General features: G+C 45.8%; 1 non-coding gene across 1 annotated transcript; it reads right to left on the reverse strand.

The window, feature by feature from the left end:
* Positions 1-19,091: 19,091 nt before the first annotated feature.
* Positions 19,092-19,163, reverse strand: trnaq-cug. Its single transcript has one exon. It is a non-coding gene; the product is annotated as a tRNA-Gln (tRNA).
* Between the last annotated feature and the right edge of the window lie 2,010 nt (positions 19,164-21,173).

Raw genomic sequence — 21,173 nt, forward strand, 5'->3', positions numbered from 1 at the left:
GCGTCCTGATAACAGCTGAGAAGAAACTGTCCCTGAATCTGGAGGTGTGCGTTTTTACACTACTATACGTTGTGCTTGATCGGATGGGGAAAAGAGGGGGTGACCAGTTTACGATTCATCCTTGATTATGCTGCTGGCCTTGCCGAGGCGTCGTGAGGTGAGAATGGAGTCAATGGAAGTGAGGTTGGAGGGGAAGAGGGGGGCACCTGTGAAAAAGCAGTAAACGCTGCCCCGTCCATCATCGGGTCTGACCTTCCTTCCATCGAGGGTATTTATCGCAGTCGCTGCCTGAAAAAAGCTGGCAGTATCATCAAAGACACACACCTCCCTGGGAACACACTCATCTCCCTGCTGCCTACAGGTAGAATGTACAGGAGCCTGAAGACTGCAACAACCAGGTTCAGGAATAGCTACTTCCCCACACCCATCAGGCTATTAAACCTGGCTCGAACAAAACTCTGGTTATTAATAAGCCATTACCTGTTATTTGCACTTCATCAGTTTATTTATTCATGTGTGTAAATATTTATATAATGGTATATGGACACACTGATCTGTTTTGCAGTCAATGCCTACTATGTTCTGTGAGCTGAAGCAAAGCAAGAATTTCATTGTCCTATACAGGGACACATGACAATAAACTCACTTGAACTTGAACTTGAAATGCATGCAAGAAACGCGCTGTTTTCATACGCGATAGGAAATTAATTCGGCCATTCGGCCCATCATATCTACTCCTCCATCAATCTTAGCTTACGTATCTCACCCTCGTAACCCCATTCTCCTGCCTTCTTCACACACCCTTAACATCCTGACATGAGGTCTTACTCGCATCTCTCCCCATTGCAATGAAACACGCACCCACATTTTATTGATATGAGATTTTATTTTTGCTAATATGATTGCGTATAAAGCCGTCTTTGCAAATGACAGTGAGATTTAACAATAAGTGGGTTCATGAAGTCGCAGCTAAGTGAAGGCAGCAACGTAGTATGTAAAGCGTTCAGTCCGAGGGAACAGTTTGCCTGCAAAAAAAGATTTAACGTTTAAACATCATTTTATCGAAGTGAGACATAGATAGGGTTGACAGTCACGACTTTGATCCTCAGGGTAAAAATCTAAATAGTCTAGAATAATTTACTTTATTTTTCTTTAGATTAGTTTAGTATAGTTCAGAAATACAGCACGGAAACATGACTTTCGGCCCATCGAGTCCGGGCCGGCTAGCGATATCCGCACATTAACGCTATCCAACACAAACTCGGGACAATTTAAATTTTTACCAAGCCAATCCACAGCTTCCACCCCACCAGCCGTGGCATAGAAGAAATGATGGACCCTGGTCGATTCGTTCCTTCCCACCCAAACGAGCCCCTCCACGGGTACTTTCCCTTGCAACAGCAGGAAAAGTTTCCTATTTCCTTCGCTCCATAGATGCTGTCTTTCCCGCTGAGTTTTTCCAGCATTTATGTCTACAAAATGCTACACCTGTCGACTTATCTTCCCCCTCGACTCCATCCAAGGACCCAGGTGAGGCAGAGGTTCACCTTTACCTCCTCCAACCAAATCTATTGCGTCCGCTGTTCCAGGTGTCAACTTCTCTAAATCGGCCGGACCAAACGCAGTTTTGGTGATCGCTTCGCCCAACACATCCGCTCAGATCGTATTAACCAACCTGATCTCCCAGTGGCTAAGCACTTCAACTCCCCCTCCCATTCCGAATTTGACCTTTCTCTCCTGGGCCTCCTCCATTGCCAGAGTGAGACCCAGCGCAAACTGGATGATCAGCATCTCATACTTCGCTTAGGTAGCTTTCAACTCAGCGGTATGATCATCGATCTCTCCAATTTCAGATACTCCTTGCTTTCCCCCTCCTTCTCCTCCCCATTCCCAGCTCCCTCACAAGCCTACTGTCTCCGCCTCTTCCTTTCTCTCCCCCCCCGACTACAGGCTGAAGAAGGGTCTCGAACCGAAATGTCGCCTATTTCTTCTCTCCATAGAAGCTGCCTCACACGCTGAGTTCCTCCAGCATTTAGAAACATAGAAAGATAGAAACATAGAAAAATAGATGCAGGAGTAGGCCATCCGGCCCTTCGAGCCTGCACCGCCATTCAATATGATCATGGCTGATCACCCAACTCAGTATCCTGTACCTGCCTTCTGTCCATACCCCCTGATCCCTTTAGCCACAAGGGCCAAATTTCGGTCCACCTTTGTGCCAATTTGCCCAATCTGAATGCTTTTAGATTGTGGGAGGAAACTAGAGGTTCCTTAAAAAAATCCCACGCAGGGCACAGGTTGAAGGTGAGAGCGGGCAAGTTTACAATAGTTGTGTCGTGAAAGTTCGTTGCCAAGAGGGTCGTGTGTGGCTGGAACCTGCTGCCCGGAGTGGTGGTGGAGGCAGGTGCGACAGTGGTGTTTAAGCGTCTTTGAGATAGGCGCATGGAAATCTATGGACTGCAGGAATATGGATCATGAGCAAACATAGGTGATTAGTTTTGCTTGGCATCACGTTCGGCACAGTCAGTTGTACAAGGAAGAACATATAACAGTGCATCACAACTACAGGCGCTCAGCTGTTCCACGTTGGAAGAATATTTTGTCGCGCTTTGTTTTAAACGGTTTCCAAAATAGACAAAATATTCCATTCAAAGAGAACAGTACAACTATAACAACACATATACGCATTGTTAACTGGCATCTGTATATTGCCACTAGTGTACAGAGAATGCATGGGTAACATCGAACTACTGTGAACGGGTGATCGATGTTCAGCATGGAGTCGGTGGGAGGATCGGTCTTTTGACAAGCTGCATATTTCACTTAATTTAATACAATTCGGTAAAGATAGAAACGAAGGCAAGCGCAATGCCAGCATTTATTTTGAGAGGACTTGTATACAAAATAGGGAATGTAATACCGAGGTTCTGTAAAGCACTGGTTAGACTGCATTTGGATTGTTGTGAGCAATTATGGGCCACATATCTGAGGAAGGATGTGCTGGCGCTAGAGAGTGTCCGGAGGAGGTTTGCGAGAATGATTCCGGGGATGATCGGGTTAACATATGATGAGCGTTGGGAGTCTGTACTCGCTGGAGGTTGAAGAAGGAGAGGGGGCCTGGAGTAGCGCAGGTGACAGGGGTTGTGTGGAGAATGCGTGAAAATGGGGTTGAGAGGGAAATATTGATCAGCGATGATGAATGATGGAATAGACTTGGAAGGCCGAATGGCCTAATTCTACTAGAACAGGCCCTTCAGCCCACCGAGTCCGAGCCAACTATCGATCACCGGGCACACAAGCACCATCCTACACACGGTGGGGACAATTTACAATTATACAAAGACAATTATCCTTCAAAACCTTAGGTGTTTGGGATGCGGGAGAAATCCGGAGCACCCGGAGGAAACCCATCTGGCTCATGGGGATAACGTACATACTTCGTACAGACGGCACCCGTGGTCAGGATCGAACCCGGGTCTCTGGCGTTGTCAGGCAGAAACTCTACTGCTGCGGCACCGTGATATGAACAGACTATTGATTAGGACAGGAGAAGATGTCAGATCTTTTGTGCTTCAGCTCTTGTGTTTCGCCTGCATGTGTTGCCCCTTCCTGGAAAGCCAGTGTTGACTGCAGCAAAGATTGCATGCTACAATATGCCGTATTTCGGCACAGCAGCGGGAGAGTTGCTGCCTTACAGCGCCAGAGACCCAGTTCGAATCTGACTAAAGGGGTACTTTCTGCAGATTGTCCCCGGAGAATGCGTGGACTTTCTCCGGGTGCTCCGGTTTGCCCCACAATCCAGTGACGTGCAGAAATTAAACTGACCTATCCTATCCTAAACTAAACTGAACTAATCTGAACTAAACTGAACTAAACTAGGCTGAATTGTAGTAAACTAATCTAAATTGAAGTGCACCGAACTGAAACATAGAAACATAGACAATAGGTGCAGGAGTAGGCCATTCGGCCCTTCGAGCCTGCACCGCCATTCAATATGATCATGGCTGATCATCCAACTCAGTATCCTGTACCTGCCTTCTCTCCATACCCCCTGATACCTTTAGCCACAAGGGCCACATCTAACTCCCTCTTAAATAAAGCCAATGAACTGGCCTCAAATACCTTCTGTGGCAGAGTATTCCACAGATTCACCACTCTCTGTGTGAAAAATGTTTTTCTCACCTCGGTCCTGAAAGATTTCCCCCTTATCCTTAAATGTGACCGCTTGTTCTGGACTTCCCCAATATCGGGAACAATCTTCCTGCATCTAGCCTGTCCAACCCCTTACGAATTTTGTAGGTTCATGCCGAGTCTACCCAGTCTTTCTTCATATGAAAGCCCTGACGTCCCAGGATGCTTTAACCGGAAAATTGAACTACATTAAAACCAAACTCAGGTGAACTGCAGAAAATCAATGCAAACTGAAATGCACTAAACTCAATGCAACGCACCCCAACCAAACTCGATTCAATATCCACAGTGTTGAACCCGAGGATCCCTGCTTCATTCACTAACCCCTTCCCTCCTTGTACAGCCAACCGCGAGGGAATTCTGCTCCTCTCACTAACGGAGTTTCTCCTGGCAGGTCGTCTACATGAAACATAAACCCTGACCCTCTGGCCATCTGCGTTATTCCAGTATTCTGTCACCCGTCCTTCAGAGTTTTGGGATATCATTAAAGAATATATGGAACCATAAAAAATTACCATAGCCACCGCCGTTATCATATTCAGACGACGATTAATATTCTGTGGGAGAAACAGACTGGCATGAATATTTTGTTGCGGGATTTAATTCAGAAATGCACATTTTAACTCAGTCTGATACAGTTTATTTATTAGCTGTGGAATATTGGAGAATGACGCCTCATATGTTCTTCAATTAGTTCCAGAAATGATCCAGCCATTTGCTAATATTTTAGCTGGTTTTGTAAAATAGGACATAATTTTGCACAATTATAATGGTAGGATCATGGTGGATTTTGAATAAATAAACAGAGCAGGACAAACGCTGAGCAAGTGAAGTAGCATTCGTGGAGAAGTGAAGTCCATGATAGCATGATATCAGGTCTAGTTGTCTAACCCTAAACTAAACTGCACTGTATGAAACGTGACGAAACTGTATTATACTGCAGCAAACTGAATTAAACTAACCTACCTTAAACTAAACTAAATTAAATTGAACAAAACTAAATCACACCACAGTAAACCAAACCACACTAAACTCAACACAAGTCAACCTAACTGCACTCCACTTAACCCCACATCCGCAATTCTTAATCATTTCCATTCATAAAAATAAATTTAGCATAGAACATATAACATATAACAATTACAGCACTGAAACAGGCCATCTCGGCCCTTCTAGACTGTGCCGAACACATACTCTCACCTAGTCCCATCTACCTGCACTCAGACCATAACCCTCCATTCCTTTCCCGTCCATATACCTATCCAATATATTTTTAAATGATAAAATCGAACCTGCCTCCACCACTTCCACTGGAAGCTCATTCCACACAGCTACCACTCTCGTAGTAAAGAAGTTCCCCCTGGTGTTAGCCCTAAACTTTTGACCCTTAATTTACATTTGTAAATATATGTAGAATACAAAACGTTACCAACAAACCAAACACCATCAAACAAGTAAAACAAAAATTCTTAAATAAATATGACCCCATCATTGTTAAGGATATATTCCACCCCCCACGGCGCCCAGCGGTCTTGGAAATCCCAGTGGACAGCTCGTAGTCCCTCATTAGTACCACCCGGGCGCGGGCGAGGCCCCGGAAAGGGGCAGGCTGGAGGCTCGGGCCGAGCTCTCTTCCTTCCAGCGGCATGGTTCGCCGATGTCCAGCTTGTCCAGGCCCAGGAGCAACCGAACCAGGCCATCTTCAGCTCTACCAGGTCCAGTACGCTCAGGGTATCCAAAGATGAGGAGTGTGTGTGTGTGTGTGAAATGCAGCCAGTAGGCAAGGAGCAGCCCCATTAGATATTGGAACAGATGGTGCATCCACACACACACCGTATATACGAGGAACACAGGACTCACCCAGCACGCAAATGTAGCAGGCGGATGGCGAGTCAGTGAACGGGGATAGAAACAGGTTGCAAGGGACTCCTCGGTGTAGTACCCACCACCCCAGTTCCCCGATGGGAAGGGGGACAATACTTGCGTAGAGGGACATCCACTGGGTGGCACACAGGCACAAAACACTACCCTCAACCCTCGGATTCCTGCTTCATTCACCACACCATCATAAATAAACAGAGCAGGTAAAACGCTGAGCTGGTCAACTTGCATCTGCGGAGAAACAAATTCTAAGATGACTTGTTTTTGGATCGAGCTCAAACCTTCCGAACCTAAAAATACCCCCCGTAGCCAGGGAATTCATTTTGTAGCCACACTGCAATTTGGTTAGGGTGTAATATGCACAGTTCTGGTCACGTGGAATGTGGACGTTTTAGAAAGGATGTATACGAGGTTTTAGAAACATAGAAACATAGATAATAGGTGCAGGAGTATGCCATTCGGCCCTTCGAGCCTGCACCGCCATTCAATATGATCATGGTTGATCATCCAACTCAGTTTCCTGTACCTGCCTTCTCTCCATACCCCCTGATCCATTTAGCCACAAGGGCCACATCTAACTCCCTCTTAAATATAGCCAATGAACTGGCCTCAACTACCTTATGTGGCAGAGAATTCCACAGATTCACCACTCTCTGTGTGAAAAATGGTGTTCTCATCTCGGTCCTAAAAGACTTCCCCCTTAACCTTAAACTGTGACCCCTTGTTCTGGACTTACCCAACATCAGGAATAATCTTCCTGCATCTAGCCTGTCCAACCCCTTAAGAATTTTGTAAGTTTCTATAAGATCCCCAGAATTAGTCCTCGATTAGTGTGTACTCGCTAAAGGTTAGTAATTTAATTTAATTTAAACTGAAATGAACTTAACTAAACAAAACTAAACTAACTGCACAAAACGAATCTAAATTAAACTGCACTAAACTAATCTAAACTAAACTAAACCAAAGCATGCTAAACTAACCTCAGCTCACGCCAACCCGACCTAAGCCAACCAAGCCCACACAACTTAACTCAACCTAATTCAAGTCATCATCCGCTGTGTTTAACCCTAGGATTCCTGGTTCATTCACTGCCCCATCCATCCATGAACATCCAACTGTGAGGGAGTTCTGCTCCTCTCACTGACGGGGATTCTACTGGCAGGTCGCCTACATGAGACATTAAACCAGGTCCTTTGGATTCCTGCGTTATTCCAACATTGACAGACACCTGTTCTTCAGCGTTTTGCTAATAATAGGAAGAATGTGTTGAACCACAATAGATTTACCGGAGCCACCGTAGTTATCGGATCCATATGAATTTCCTGTGGGGGAAACAGATTGATGTGAATAATGTTTGAAGGCATTAATTCAGAAATGAACATTTTAACCCAGTCGATTTCTTAGTTCTTAGAATATTGGAGTATGAGCCCTCGTCATTCCCTCGGCGAGTCCCAAACCGGATCCAGCCATCTGCTTATTTATTTAACCGACTTTGAGCAATATGATGCCATTGTGCACTATTGTAAAGGAAGAATCTTGGTGGGTTATCGAATAAATAAACAGACCACGTCAAATGCTGAGCAGGTCAACTCGCATCTGTGGAGAAATAAAGTCTGTATGCCTCAACTGAAGCCTATCCGACCCCACCCAACCCAACACAAACTAACAACCTAATTCAACCCATCATCTTCAGTGTTTAACCCTAGGATTCCTGCTTCATTCTCTGCCCCTTCCCTACAGGAACAGCCAACTGTGAGGGAGTTCTGCTCCTCTCAGTGACGGGGCAGGTCGGCGACATGAGTCATTAACCCTGGTCATCTGGCCGCCTTCGTTATTCCAACATTGACTGGCACCTGTTCTTCAGTGTTTTGATAATAAAATGAAGAATGTGTTGAACCACAATAAACTTACCGGAGCCACCGTAGTTATCGGATCCATATGACCCTCCTGTGGGGAAATAAACAGACTGGTGTGAATAATGTTTGAAGGAATGAATTCAGAAATGAACACTTTAACTCAGTCAGATGCTGTTTATTTCTTAGTTATGGAATCTTGGATTATGAGCCCTCGTCAGTCCACCAGCGAGTTACTGACCGGATCCAGCCATCTATAGTACTAAAAGTCTGATCTTGACCACTTCCCGTTGTACTCTATATTGATTTTAGAAAAAACGCTGCCACTTCCGGCTGAGATTTTTGGCCATCTTACTCAAAGGTTACTAAACCAAAGTAAACAAAACTGAACCAAAACTACGTAGAACTGCACTGAAATTACCTGAACAGTAATGCACTTAACGAAACTAAGCTAGATGAAACCAAACTTAACTGCACCAAATTAAACGGGACGGAACTTTATTGTACTGCACTAACTAACTTAACCTAAGCTATACTTAAATCAACTAAACTAAATCAAAACACAGTAAACCAAACCAACGCAACTCAACTGCAATCAAATTCACTCAAACCCACATTTGCATTGCTGAACCTTTTTCATTCATAAAAATAAATATAAGCAAATATTTATAGTTGTAAATGTATGTAGAATAAAAATGATACAAACAAACCCACCACCACCGTAAAAATAATGTAAATATTCTTAAACAACTGTTACCCCATCATTGTTCTGATGCTATCCATCCCGCGCGGCGCCCAGCGACACACGGACATCCCCGAGGGTGCTCGTAGTCCCTATTTAGTACCACCAGGTGGCGGACGTGACCACGGATAAGGGGCAGGCAACAGGTTCAGGCGGAGACCTCTTCAACCTAGAGCAATGACTCGCGTATGGCCAGCTTGGCCAGGCCCAGAAGCAACCCAACCAGGACATCTTCAGCCCTACCGAGTCCTATACGCTCAGGATATCCAAAGATGAGGATGGTGGGTGTGAAGTGAAGTCAGATGGCAAGGAACAACCCGTTTGGCTATTGGAACAAAGGCTGCAACCTCACACACTTCATATATATGTGGAACACAGACTCATCCAGCCCGCAAATGTAGCAGGTATATCAACGGGTCGATGGTTGAAAGGGTCAAGAGCTTCAAATTCCTGGGCGTGCACATCTCTGAAGATCTTTCCTGGTCCGAGAACACTAATGCAATTATCAAGAAAGCTCATCAGCGCCTCTACTTCCTGAGAAGATAACGGAGAGTCGGGTAGTCAAGGAGGACCCTCTCTAACTTCTACAGGTGCACAGTAGAGAGCATGCTGACCGGTTGCATCGTGGCTTGGTTCGGCAACTTGAGCGCCCTGGAGAGGAAAAGACTACAAAAAGTAGTAAACACTGCCCAGTCCATCATCGGCTCTGACCTTCCTTCCGTCGAGGGGATCAATCGCAGTCGCTGCCTCAAAAAGGCTGGCAGTATCATCAAAGACCCACAACATCATGGCCACACACTCATCTCCCTGCTACCTTCAGGTAGAAGGTACAGGAGGCTGAAGACTGCAACAACCAGGTTCGGGAATAGCTACTTCCCCACAGCCATTAGGCTATTAAACCTGGCTCGGACAAAACTCTGATTATTAATAACCCATTATCTGTTATTTGCACTTTATCAGTTTATTTATTCGTGTGTGTATATATTTATATTATGGTATATGGACACACTGATCTGTTTTGTAGTAAATTACTACTATGTTCTGTGTGCTGAAGCAAAGCAAGAATTCCATTGTCCTATCTGGGACACGTGACAATAAACCCACTTGGACTTGATCTGTGATCCGGGATAGAAACGTTTGCATGGGACTCGCCGGTGTAGTACTCTCCTCTCCATTTCCCCGATATAAAGGGAGACAATCCCTACGAAGAGGGACCTCCACTGCGGGGCCCTCTCCGAGCCAAATGGCACAATCCTTAACTAGTAATTCTGCTCCATTCACTACTCTTTGCCTCCTTGAACAGCCAACCATGAGCGAACCCTGCTCCTCTCACTGACGGGTTTTCTATTGGCAGGTCGCCGAAATGAAACATTAACCCAGGTCCTCTGGCCTCCTGCGTTATTCCAATATTTACTGTCACCCGTCCTTCAGAGGAGTTGGAATAAAACGCAGAATACATCGAACCACAATAAGTTTACCGGGGCCACCGTAGTTATCGTCTCCATATGACTTTCATGTGGGAGATACAGACTGGTGAATAATGTTTGCAGGAATTATTTGAGAAATGAACATTTTAACAGTCGGATGCAGTTTATTTCTTAGTTATTGTATCTTGGGGTAAGATGGATCGTCAGTCTATCAGGTGGTCACTGATCTGTCCCAGCCATTTGCTAATGTTTTAGCAGGTCTTTATATATCAATTAGACGAGGCGGAGATAGAGCAGACAGTCAGAGGCTTTTGTTTCGCGGTGATGGACATATTAAAGATGTGAGGTCATAACTCTAGGCTGAGATAGGGAGCGTTTAAAGGAGATGTACGGCATCAGTTGTGCAGCGGTAGAGTTGCTGCCTCCCAACGCCAGAGATTCAGGTTCGATCCTGACTACGGGTAGTGTCTGTACGGAGTTTGTCCGTTATCCACGTGCCCTGTATTTGTTTGCGGGTGCTGCCGTTTGCTCCCACACTACAAAGATGTACAGATTTGTCGGTTAATTGCCTTTTGTGAAAGACTGTAAATTGTCCCCAGAGTGCAGGATAGCCGTGCTAATGCATTGAGATAGATTGTCGACGCTTACTCGGTGGTCCGAAAGGCCTGTTTCCAGGCTGTATCTCAAAACTAAAATACATTTACGGGATAGTTATTTTAGAAGATTGAGGGGGGATCTTATAGAAACTTACAACATTCTTAAGTGGTTGGACAGGCTAGATGCAGGAAGATTGTTCCCGATGTAGGGGAAGTCCAGAACAAGGGGACACGCAGTTTAAGGATAAGGGGAATATCTTTTAGGACCGAGATGAGAAAAACATTTTTCACACAGAGTGGCGAATCTCTGGAATTCTCTGCCACAGAAGGTGGTTGAGGCCAGTTAATTGGCTATATTTAAGAGGGAGTTAGATGTGGCCCTTGTGGCTAAAGGGATCAGGCGGTATGGAGAGAAGGCAGGTACAGGATACTGAGTTGGATGATCAGCCATGATCATATTGAATGGCGGTGCAGGCTACAAGGGCCGAATGGCCTACTTCTGCACCTATTTTCTATGTTTACACTAGATTTGTGAGTACCTGGAATTTTTGGGGGGATTTGGGCTGGGGGGAGATACGACAGTGCTTCATCCACCTTGCTGGTGTCTATTTCTAACGGCAGGTCGTCAACATAAAATATTAATTCTGTTTCCCAATGTTTGCCATCATTCCAGCATTTGCTTATTTTTATTAAGTGCTCGACTTGCTCAGCAGACTGTGGAATCTTTGTCATCGCTGCTACGAGATGGCCAAGCTGCACTTGGAATATTGTGCTTAGTTTTGGCCACACTGCCTCTGGAAGGATGGAGCTAAGCAAGAATGGGTGTAGAGATGATGGGCAAGGATGTTGAGAGGACTTGAGGACCTGATATAAAGGACATGGTTGAGCAGGATACGACTTTATTTCTTGGAGCTCAAAAAGGTAAAGGTTGATCTGATATAGGCGTATACAATTGGGAAGGGAATAGATCGGTTAATATTAACAATTTTACACCAAATATGGCAATCAACAACCAGAGGACATAGGTTTAGGTAGACACAGAGGGCTGGAGGAACTCAGCGGGTCAGGCAGCATCTCTAGAGAAAAGGAATGGGTGATACATGCTATATTTAAGAGGGAGTTAAATGTGGCCCTTGTGGCTAAAGGTATCAGGGGGTATGGAGAGAAAGCAGGTACAGGACACTGAGTTGGATGATCAGCCATGATCGTATTGAATGGCGGTGCAGGCTCGAAGGGCCGAATGGCCTACTCCTGCACCTATTTTCTATGTTTCTATGTTTCTATGTGACGTTTAGGAAGAAGCATGGAAACAGGCCTTTCGGCCTTTCGAGTCCGTGCCGACCAATGATCTCCCCGTACACTGACACTGTCCTACACACAATTGAAAATTTAGTTTCACCGAAGACAATTCACCCACAAACCTACACGTGTTTGGGACGTGGAGAAAAACCAGGGCACCAGAGGAATCCGTCGTAGTCACAGGGGCAACATACAAACTCTGTATTGACAGCACCCGATGTTAGGATCAAACCTCTGTTTCTTGCGCTAGGGGGCAGCATCTCTACCGCGACGTCACTGTGCTGCCACATGAAGAGAGAAGTAGAATATTTACCATAGCCACTGTTTCCGTATCCACTGTATCCACCGTGTCCATGTCCGCCACCGTAGCCGCCACCGTAGCCGCTATCGTACCCGCCACCGTAGCCGCTACCGTACCCGCCACCGTACCCGCTGTACCCGCCATACGAGGGCGAGCTTCCTGTGGGAGCAACAGACAGGCATAAACATTGTAGGCTGAAACAATTCGGAAATAAACGCCACTCCGTCGGTGTGTTTTTCCTTTTAACTGGTGAATCATGTATTATGTTAATTATCTGAATGGTGGCCGATTAGGAAAAGGGGAGATGCAACGATACCTGGGTGTCATGGTACACCAGTCATTGAAAGTAGGCATGCAGGCAGTGAAGAAAGCGAATGGTATGTTAGCATTCATAGCAAAAGGATTTGAGTATAAGAGCACAGAGGTTCTACTGCAGTTGTACAGGGTCTTGGTGAGACGACACCTGGAGTATTGCGTACGGTTTAGGTCTCCTAATCTGAGGAAAGATATTCTAGCCATAGAGGGAGTACAGAGAAGATTCACCAGACTGATGCCTGGGATGGCAGGACTTTCATATGAAGAAAGACTGGATAGACTCGGCTTGTACTCGCTAGAATTTAGAAGATTGAGGGGGGATCTTATAGAAACTTACAAAATTCTTAAGGGGTTGGACAGGCTGGATATAGGAAGATTGTTCCCGATGTTGGGGAAGTCAAGAACAAGGGGTCACAGTTTAAGGATAAGGGGGAAGTCTTTTAGAACCGAGATGAGAAAACCATTTTTTACACAGAGAGTGGTGAATCTGTGGAATTCTCTGCCACAGAAGGTAGTTGAGGCCAGTTCATTGGCTATATTTAAGAGTGAGTTAGATGTGGCCCTTGTGGCTAAAGGGAGCAGGGGGTATGGAGAGGCTGGTACAGGATACTGAGTTGGATGATCAGCCATGATCATATTGAATGGCGGTGCAGGCTCGAAGGGCCGAATGGCCAACTCCTGCACCTATTTTCTATGTTTCTATGTGTGACGGTGGATTTTCAGTCATAGATTCACGGAGCCAATAAATCACGGAAACAGGCTCTCTGGCCCGATCTGCCGATCACGTTGCCACATCCACACTAGACCCACCCGTTCGCAAGTTGTCCAATAATGGTGTCTCAGCCAGTTCCTAATCTGTTCCAGACAGCAGCTAATATTTCGCCAGATTTTGAGCTACATGGTAGCAGAGTGGTGGAGCTGGTAGAGTCGCTGGTGGAGCCATGAATATTGAATACAGTAAGTCCGACGTGAACATTTAAACTCAGTCAGATGCTGTTTTTTTATTAAACCTAGGGGTAAGTCTCTCAGCAAGTCCCAGATATGACATTGGTGTTTTTTTTAACACTTTAGGACACACGGTGCTTGAGTAAATCAGCGGGTAAGGCAGCATCTCTGGAAAACATGGCTCGGTAACGTTTTGGGTCGGGACCCTTCTTCAATATGACCTAAATCGTCAACTTTCCATGTTCTCCGGAGATGCTGCCCGACCAACTGAGTTACTCCAGCACTTTGTGTCCTTTTGTGTAATGCAGCATCTGCACTTCATAAGTTCACAATTTATATGTGCCGAATTAGACCATTCGGCTCATCAAGTCTACTCCGCCATTCATTCATGGCTTATCTATTGTTCCCTCTCAACCCCATTATCTTGCCATCTCCCCATAATCCCTGACACCTGTATTAATCAAGGATCTATCAATCTCGACATTAAAAATATCCAATGACTTGGCATCTACAGCCATCTGTGGCAATGAATTCCACCGATTCAACGCCCTCTGGGTAAATAAATGTATCATCGTCTCCTGACTAACGGCACTTCCTTTTATTCTGAGACTGTGTCCTCTGGTCCTATACTGTACCATCAATGGAAATATCCTGTCCATATCCAGTCTATCTACTTCTTTCACCATTCGAGGTGCTACATCTTGGCAGGATAAATCAAAATAGGACGTACATGGTAAATGGTAGCGAATTGAGGAATGCAGTTGAACAGAGGGATCTAGGAATAACTGTGCATAGTTCCCTGAAGGTGCAATCTCATGTAGATAGGGTGGTAAAGAAAGCTTTTGGTATGCTGGCCTTTATAAATCAGAGCATTGGGTGTAGAAGTTGGGATGTAATGTTAAAATTGTACAAGGCATTGGTGAGGCCAATTCTGGAGTATGGTGTACAATTTTGGTCGCCTAATTATTGGAAGGATGTCAACAAAATAGAGAGCGAGTACAGAGGATATTTACTGGAATGTTGCCTGGGTTTCAGCTTCAGCTGTGTGCTTAAGCAAAGCAAGAATTTCATTGTACTATACAGGGACACATGACAATAAACTCACTTGAACTTGAACTTGAACAAATAAGTTACAGAGAGAGAGGTTGAAGAAGTTAGGTTTTTATACTTTAGAGCGCAGAAGGTTAAGGGGGGACTTGATAGAGGTCTTTAAAATGGTGAGAGGGATAGACAGAGTTGACGTGGATAAGCTTTTCCCATTGAGAGTAAGGAAGGTTCAAACAAGAGGACATGACTAGAGAATTAAGGGACAGAAGTTTAGGGGTAACATGAGGGGGAACTTATTTACTCAGAGAGTGGCAGCTATGTGGAATGAGCTTCCAGTGGAAGTGGTGGAGGCAGGTTCGATTTTATCATTTAAAAATAAATTGGATAGGTATATGGACGGGAAAGGAATGGAGGGTTATGGTCTGAGTGCAGGTAGATGGGACTAGGGGAACATAAATGGTCGGCATGGACTTGAAGGGCTGAGATGGCCTGTTTCCGTGTTGTAATTGTTATATGGTTATATGATAAATTGATGATGAGGTCTCCCTCATCTTAAGTTCCACCGACTACATGCCCAGTGCCGTATAACGCTGAAATTATTTAACCTCATCTTTCATGAGATCGGGTGGACCCTTCTTCAATAAGTCCTGAAACGTCACCTCCAAGTTCTCCAGTGATGTGTCCTTTAGTGTCGTTTGTCCACAATGTTCTAACACTTTGCCTGGCTTAAACTATGAGATGGGATGAGGAGATATTTTGATAACTGACAATATTGTTTCACTCGGCACGTCAAATTGCCCCAGATGCCTGCATTTGGCCCATTGCTCTCTAGTCCCTTCTGTATCAAAATATCTTTGCAAAAATCATAGCTGTTGCGCGAAGCACGAGCTAGATAGAAACATAGAAAATCGGTGCAGGAGTAGGCCATTCGGCCCTTCGAGCCTGCACCGCCATTCAATATGATCATGGCTGAACATCCAACTCAGTATCCTGCACCTGCCTTTCCTCCATACCCCTTGATCCCTTTAGCCACAAGGGCCACATCTAACTCCCTCTTAAATATAGCCAATGAACTGGCCTCAACTACCTTCTGTGGCAGAGAGTTTCAGAGATTCACAACTCTATGTGTGAAAAATGTTTTTCTCATCTCGATCCCAAAGGATGTCCCCTTCATCCTTAAACTGCGACCCCTTGTTCTGGACTTCCCCAACATCGGGAACAATCTTCCTGCATCTAGCCTGTCCAACCTCTTAAGAATGTTGTAAGTTTCTATAAGATCCCCCCTCAATCTTCTAAATTCCAGCGTGTACAAGCCGAGTCTATCCAGTCTTTCTTCACATGAAAGTCCTGACATCCCAGGAATCAGTCTGGTGAACCTTCTCTGTACTCCCTCTATGGCAAACTTAGGATTAGTGATGCAGAATGGAAACAGATCCTCGGGCCACCAAGTCCACGCCGCCCATCGATCACCCGCTCACACTACTTCTATGTTATAATTGACAAGGGACAATTTACAGATAATCTATTAACCTACAACCCCGAACGTTGGGATAAATGGAGAATAAATTCAGAAAGAAGGGAATGACCATAGCCACCATATCCGTACGATTTCCGAATAAGCATGGAAACAGGCCTTTCGGCCCTTCGAGTCCGAGCCGACCAATGATCTCCCCGTACACTGACACTGTCCTACACACTATTGACAATTTATAATTTTACCGAAGCCAATTCACCCACAAACCTACACGTGTTTGGGACGTGGAGGAAAAGCAGGGCACCAGGAGAGACCCCACGTAGTCACAGGGACAAAATACAAACTCTGTATTGGCAGCACCCGAGGTTAGGATCAAACCTCTGTTTCTTGGGCTGTGGGGCAGAATCTCTACCGCGACGTCATTGCGCTGCCACAAGAGACAAGTAGAACATTTACCATAGCTACCGTGTCCGTATCCACCGTGTCCACCGTGTCCGTGTCCACCGTGTCCGTATCCACCGTATCCACCGTATCCACCGTGTCCGTATCCACCGTATCCACCGTGTCCGTATCCACCGTATCCGCCTTTTCCACCGTACCCGCCTTTTCCACCGTACCCGCCTTTTCCACCGTACCCGCCGTCCCCACCGTACCCGCTATGCCCGCCAAACCTGGGCGAGCTTCCTGCAGGAGCAACAGACAGGCATAAACATTGTTGGCTGAAACAATTCGGAAAGAAACGTCGCTCATTCGGTGTGTTTCCCTTTTCCTTTTTCCTTTTAACTTGTGAATCATGTGTTACGGTGGATTTTCAGTCATAGATTCACAGAGCCAAAAGCACGGAAACATGCCCTCTGGCCCTACTTGCCCTTGCCGATCAAGATTTTGAGCTAAGGTAGACAAAAGTGCTGGAGAAACTGAGCTGGTGCAGCAGCATCTATGGAGCGAAGGAAATAGGCAACGTTTCAGGACTTTCATATGAAGAAAGACTGGATAGACTCGGCTTGTACTCGCTAGAATTTGGAAGATTGAGGGGGGATCTTATAGAAACTTACACATTCTTTAGGGGTTGGACAGGCTAGATGCAGGACGATTGTTCCCGATGTTGGGGAAGTCCAGAACAAGGGGTCACAGTTTCAGGATAAGGGGGAAGTTTTTTAGGACTGAGGTGAGAAAAACATTTTTTACACAGAGAGTGGTGAATCTCTGGAATTCTCTGCCATATAATGTAGTTAAGGCCAGTTCATTGGCTATATTTAAGAGGGAGTTAGATGTGGCCCTTGTGGCTAAAGGGAGCAGGGGGTATGGAGAGAAGGCAGGTACAGGATCCTGAGTTGGATGATCAGCCATGATCATATTGAATGGCGGTGCAGGCTCGAAGGGCCGAAAGGTCTACTCCTGCACCTAATTTCTATGTTTCTATGTTTCGGGCCGAAACCCTTCTTCAGACTGATGGAGGGATTTTGAGCTACACGGTAGCAGAGTGGAGGAGCTGGTAGAGTCGCTGGTCGAGCCATGAATATCGAATACAGTAAGTCCGACCTGAACGTTTAAACGCAGTCAGATGCTGTTTTCATTAATCCCAGGGGTAAGTCGGACCCTCAGTCCCTCAGCGAGTTCCTGATATGACCTTGGTGTTTTCTAACAATCTAGGACACACGGTGCTGGAGTAAATCAGCGGGTAAGGCAGCATCTCTGGAGAGAATGACCCAATAACGTTTTGGGTCGGGACCCTTCTTCATTATGACCCGAATTGTCACCTTTCCAATTTCTCCGGAGATGCTGCCCGACCAGCTGAGTTACTCCAGCACTTTGTGTCCTTTTGTGTAATGCAGCATCTGCACTTCATGAGTTCATAATTTATATGTGCTGAATTAGACCATTCGGCCCATCAAGTCTACTCCGCCATTCATTCATGGCTGGTCTATTGTTCCCTCTCAACCCCGATTATTATCTGAATGGTGGCCGATTAGGAAATGGGACATGCAACGAGACCTAGGTGTCATGGTACACCAGTCATTGAAAGTAGGTATGCAGGTGCAGCAGGCAGTGAAGAAAGCGGATGGTATGTTTGCATTCATAGCAAAAGGATTAGAGTATAGGAGCAGGGAGGTTCTACTGCAGTTGTACAGGGTCTTGGTGAGACCACACCTGGAGTATTGCGCACAGTTATGGTCTCCTAATCTGAGGAAAGACATTCTTGCCATACAGGGAGTACAGAGAAGGTTCGCCAGATTGATTTCTGGGATGTCAGGACTTTCAAATGAAGAAAAGACTGGATAGACTCGGCTTGTACTCGCTAGAATTTAGAAGATTGAGGGGGGATCGTATAGAAACTTACAAATTGCTTAAGGGGTTGGACAGGCTAGATGCAGGAAGATTGTTCCCGATGTTGGGGAAGTCCAGAACAGGACTTCTAAAGAGAAGATGTGGAAAGCATTTCATCAGAATGCATCACAGCTTGGTTTGCGAACAGCTCCATCCAAGACCGGAAGGAATTGCAGAGAATTGCAGACGCAGTCCAGACAATCACACAAATCACCCACCCCGAGTATTGACTCCGTTTATACCGCACGCTGCCTCAGCCAGGCCAGCAGCATAAGCAAGGACGAGTCGCAAACCGGCCACACTCTCCTCTCCCCTCTCCCTTCGGGAAAGAGGTGGAGAAATGTGAAAAGGAATACCTTCAGATTCGGGGATAGTTTCTTCTCAAAGGTCGCAGGCGGTTGCCGGAGGTTGCAGGTAGTGGAAGCAGGTAGTGGAAGCAGGTAGTGAGACTGACAAAAACCTCCGGGAACCGCACGGAGACCTTGGGTGGGGCGCAAAGTCTCCAGAGGTTTCCGTTCATGTTTCCTAAGTGGGACAGGGGCATTATAACAGTCCTACCAACGACCAGACGTCTGTCATGAAATACAACTACCTCATTGGCGACCGACTGACTATCTGTGATCAGAATTTGCTGGCTTCATCTTGCACTGAATGGTGTTCCCTTTATCATGGATCAGCAACCGACAGCAAACAGGTTCCGCCGAGATTTGAACTCGGATCGCTGGATTCAGAGTCCAGAGTGCTCACCATTACACCACGGAACCCACAGCAGATGCTGACCGCTTTTCCTGCTAATGTATCTAAACCCAGACTGAACAGTGTAAGCACTTCAACCTAAGCACATAGAACATCGTCCAGTACAGCACTGGAACAGGCCCTTCGGCCCACAATGTCCGTGCCGAACATGATGCAAAGATGACAGGGCCGGATTTGCCCGGCTGACACCAGAGAAAATAAATTAAGTGAGAGCCCTGCAAGGTGTATAATATTTTTGACAGTGTCGTAGGCCTTTCTTACACAATAAATAAATAAAGCGCAGCTTTCCAGCCCCATATCACATTGGCCATGCTCGGCTGCAAATCGGTGTCAATCTTTCTCTAGTCGTGCGGGTGGGGGATTGGGGGGTGGGGGGGGCTCACAAGTGGAACAGTTTAGGGCCTCTCTTCATCTTAATCCGGCCCTGCAAGATGAACTCATCTCCTCAGGCTGGACGTGATCCACATCCCTCCATTCCCTGCATATCCATGTGCCTGTGTAAAAGCCTCTTTAACCCAACTATCGTATCTGCCTCCACAACCACCCCTGGCTGCGCGTTCCAGGCACCCACCACCCTCTGTGTAAAATATAACTTTCCCCGCACATCCCCTTTAAACTGTGCCCCCTCTCACCTGAATGCTAGCCTTCAATTCCTTGATATTTCTACCTGGACTGTCTACCCCATCTATGTCTCTTAAATTTTATATATTCTACCAGGTCTCCCCTCAGCTTCCGTTTTCCAGAGAAAACAACCTAAGTCTGTCCAACCTCTCCCTGTAGCGTGCTCTCTAATCCAGGCATCATTCTGGTAAACCTCCTCTGCACCCTCTCCAAAGCCTCCACATCCTTCCTGTAATGGGGTGACCAGAACTGCACGCAATACTCCGCATGCAGCATGGCCAAAGTATTATAAAGTTTATGCCTCTGTTGGCCTGTTGTACCGACAGCATTGTGTCAGTGCGTGAGAGCTAAGATAATTGACCAAAGACAAGGGAGATGTTTTTTAAGTTACTTCGTTTAGCTTAGTTTAGTTTCGTTTCCTTTAGAGACAGGGACGTGCGGTCAGGGGAGGCAGTGCCTCACCTGTCAGACTCCCAATGAAAATAGCTGTTAAGAAAAGTAAAGAAAAATAATATTAATATTAAAATAAAATAAATATGAAGATTTTTCCACTGGTCTGTGTTATAAATGTCATTTCTATAAGAATCGAATCAGTTTTTATAGTAAAAAATCGCAAAATTTGCGCAGCTCTGCTGCAAATACATGAAGAGATGAGGCAGCGGCGAGCTGAGCCTCCCCTCTGATTGCGCAACCCGTCAGAAACTGCATGGAGTGCGGGCAATAAGCGTGTGCCTGTTACTATCTCTATGCATGTCACCAATGTAAAGTGTGTAAACCCCTTCATTACATGTCCTTACCTTCCATAGTCCAGGTAACGTATTTCACATATAAAGATATTGCATTTGTGCTCGCTGGTCTCACATACAACTGCATTGATAAAGCTTCAGGGGAGGCAGCGATCGCATCTGCCTCACAAGTGGGCGTGTCTTGAGCGGAAGAGCAGCGTCGTCGGCTCAGCCCAAGTAATTGACTCTACCTCACTCTCCCTCCCCCTCCACGTTAGCGAGCTTCAGCAGCGGCGGCGCTGACCAAAGATCAAGTAGAGGAGCAAGATACGCCACTTGGCGAAAAAAACGGGAAGGTAGACTTTCTCGGTACATTAGAAAGTTATTAAAAAAACAAAACAATATAACTATACTTATCACAATAATAAAGTCATAAATGTTTATACTTCTGTACATTTTTGTTTAGTTCATGTCAGGCAGGAGTCTCCAAAATGTAGCCCGCGGGACACATCAGGCTCACCGCCGGATTTTTCAAGCTCAGATTAGAGTCGGGGAACGCGGCAGCCCGGGGCTGCTCTTAGTGGCCTTCACTGTACCCACTGCTGATTCAGCAAATATTGGGGCTCCACCGAGATTTGAACTCGGATCGCTGGACTCAAAGTCCAGAGTTCT

The sequence above is a fragment of the Amblyraja radiata genome, chromosome 43, assembly GCF_010909765.2.
Source record: "Amblyraja radiata isolate CabotCenter1 chromosome 43, sAmbRad1.1.pri, whole genome shotgun sequence".
Taxonomy (NCBI): Eukaryota; Metazoa; Chordata; class Chondrichthyes; order Rajiformes; family Rajidae; genus Amblyraja; species Amblyraja radiata.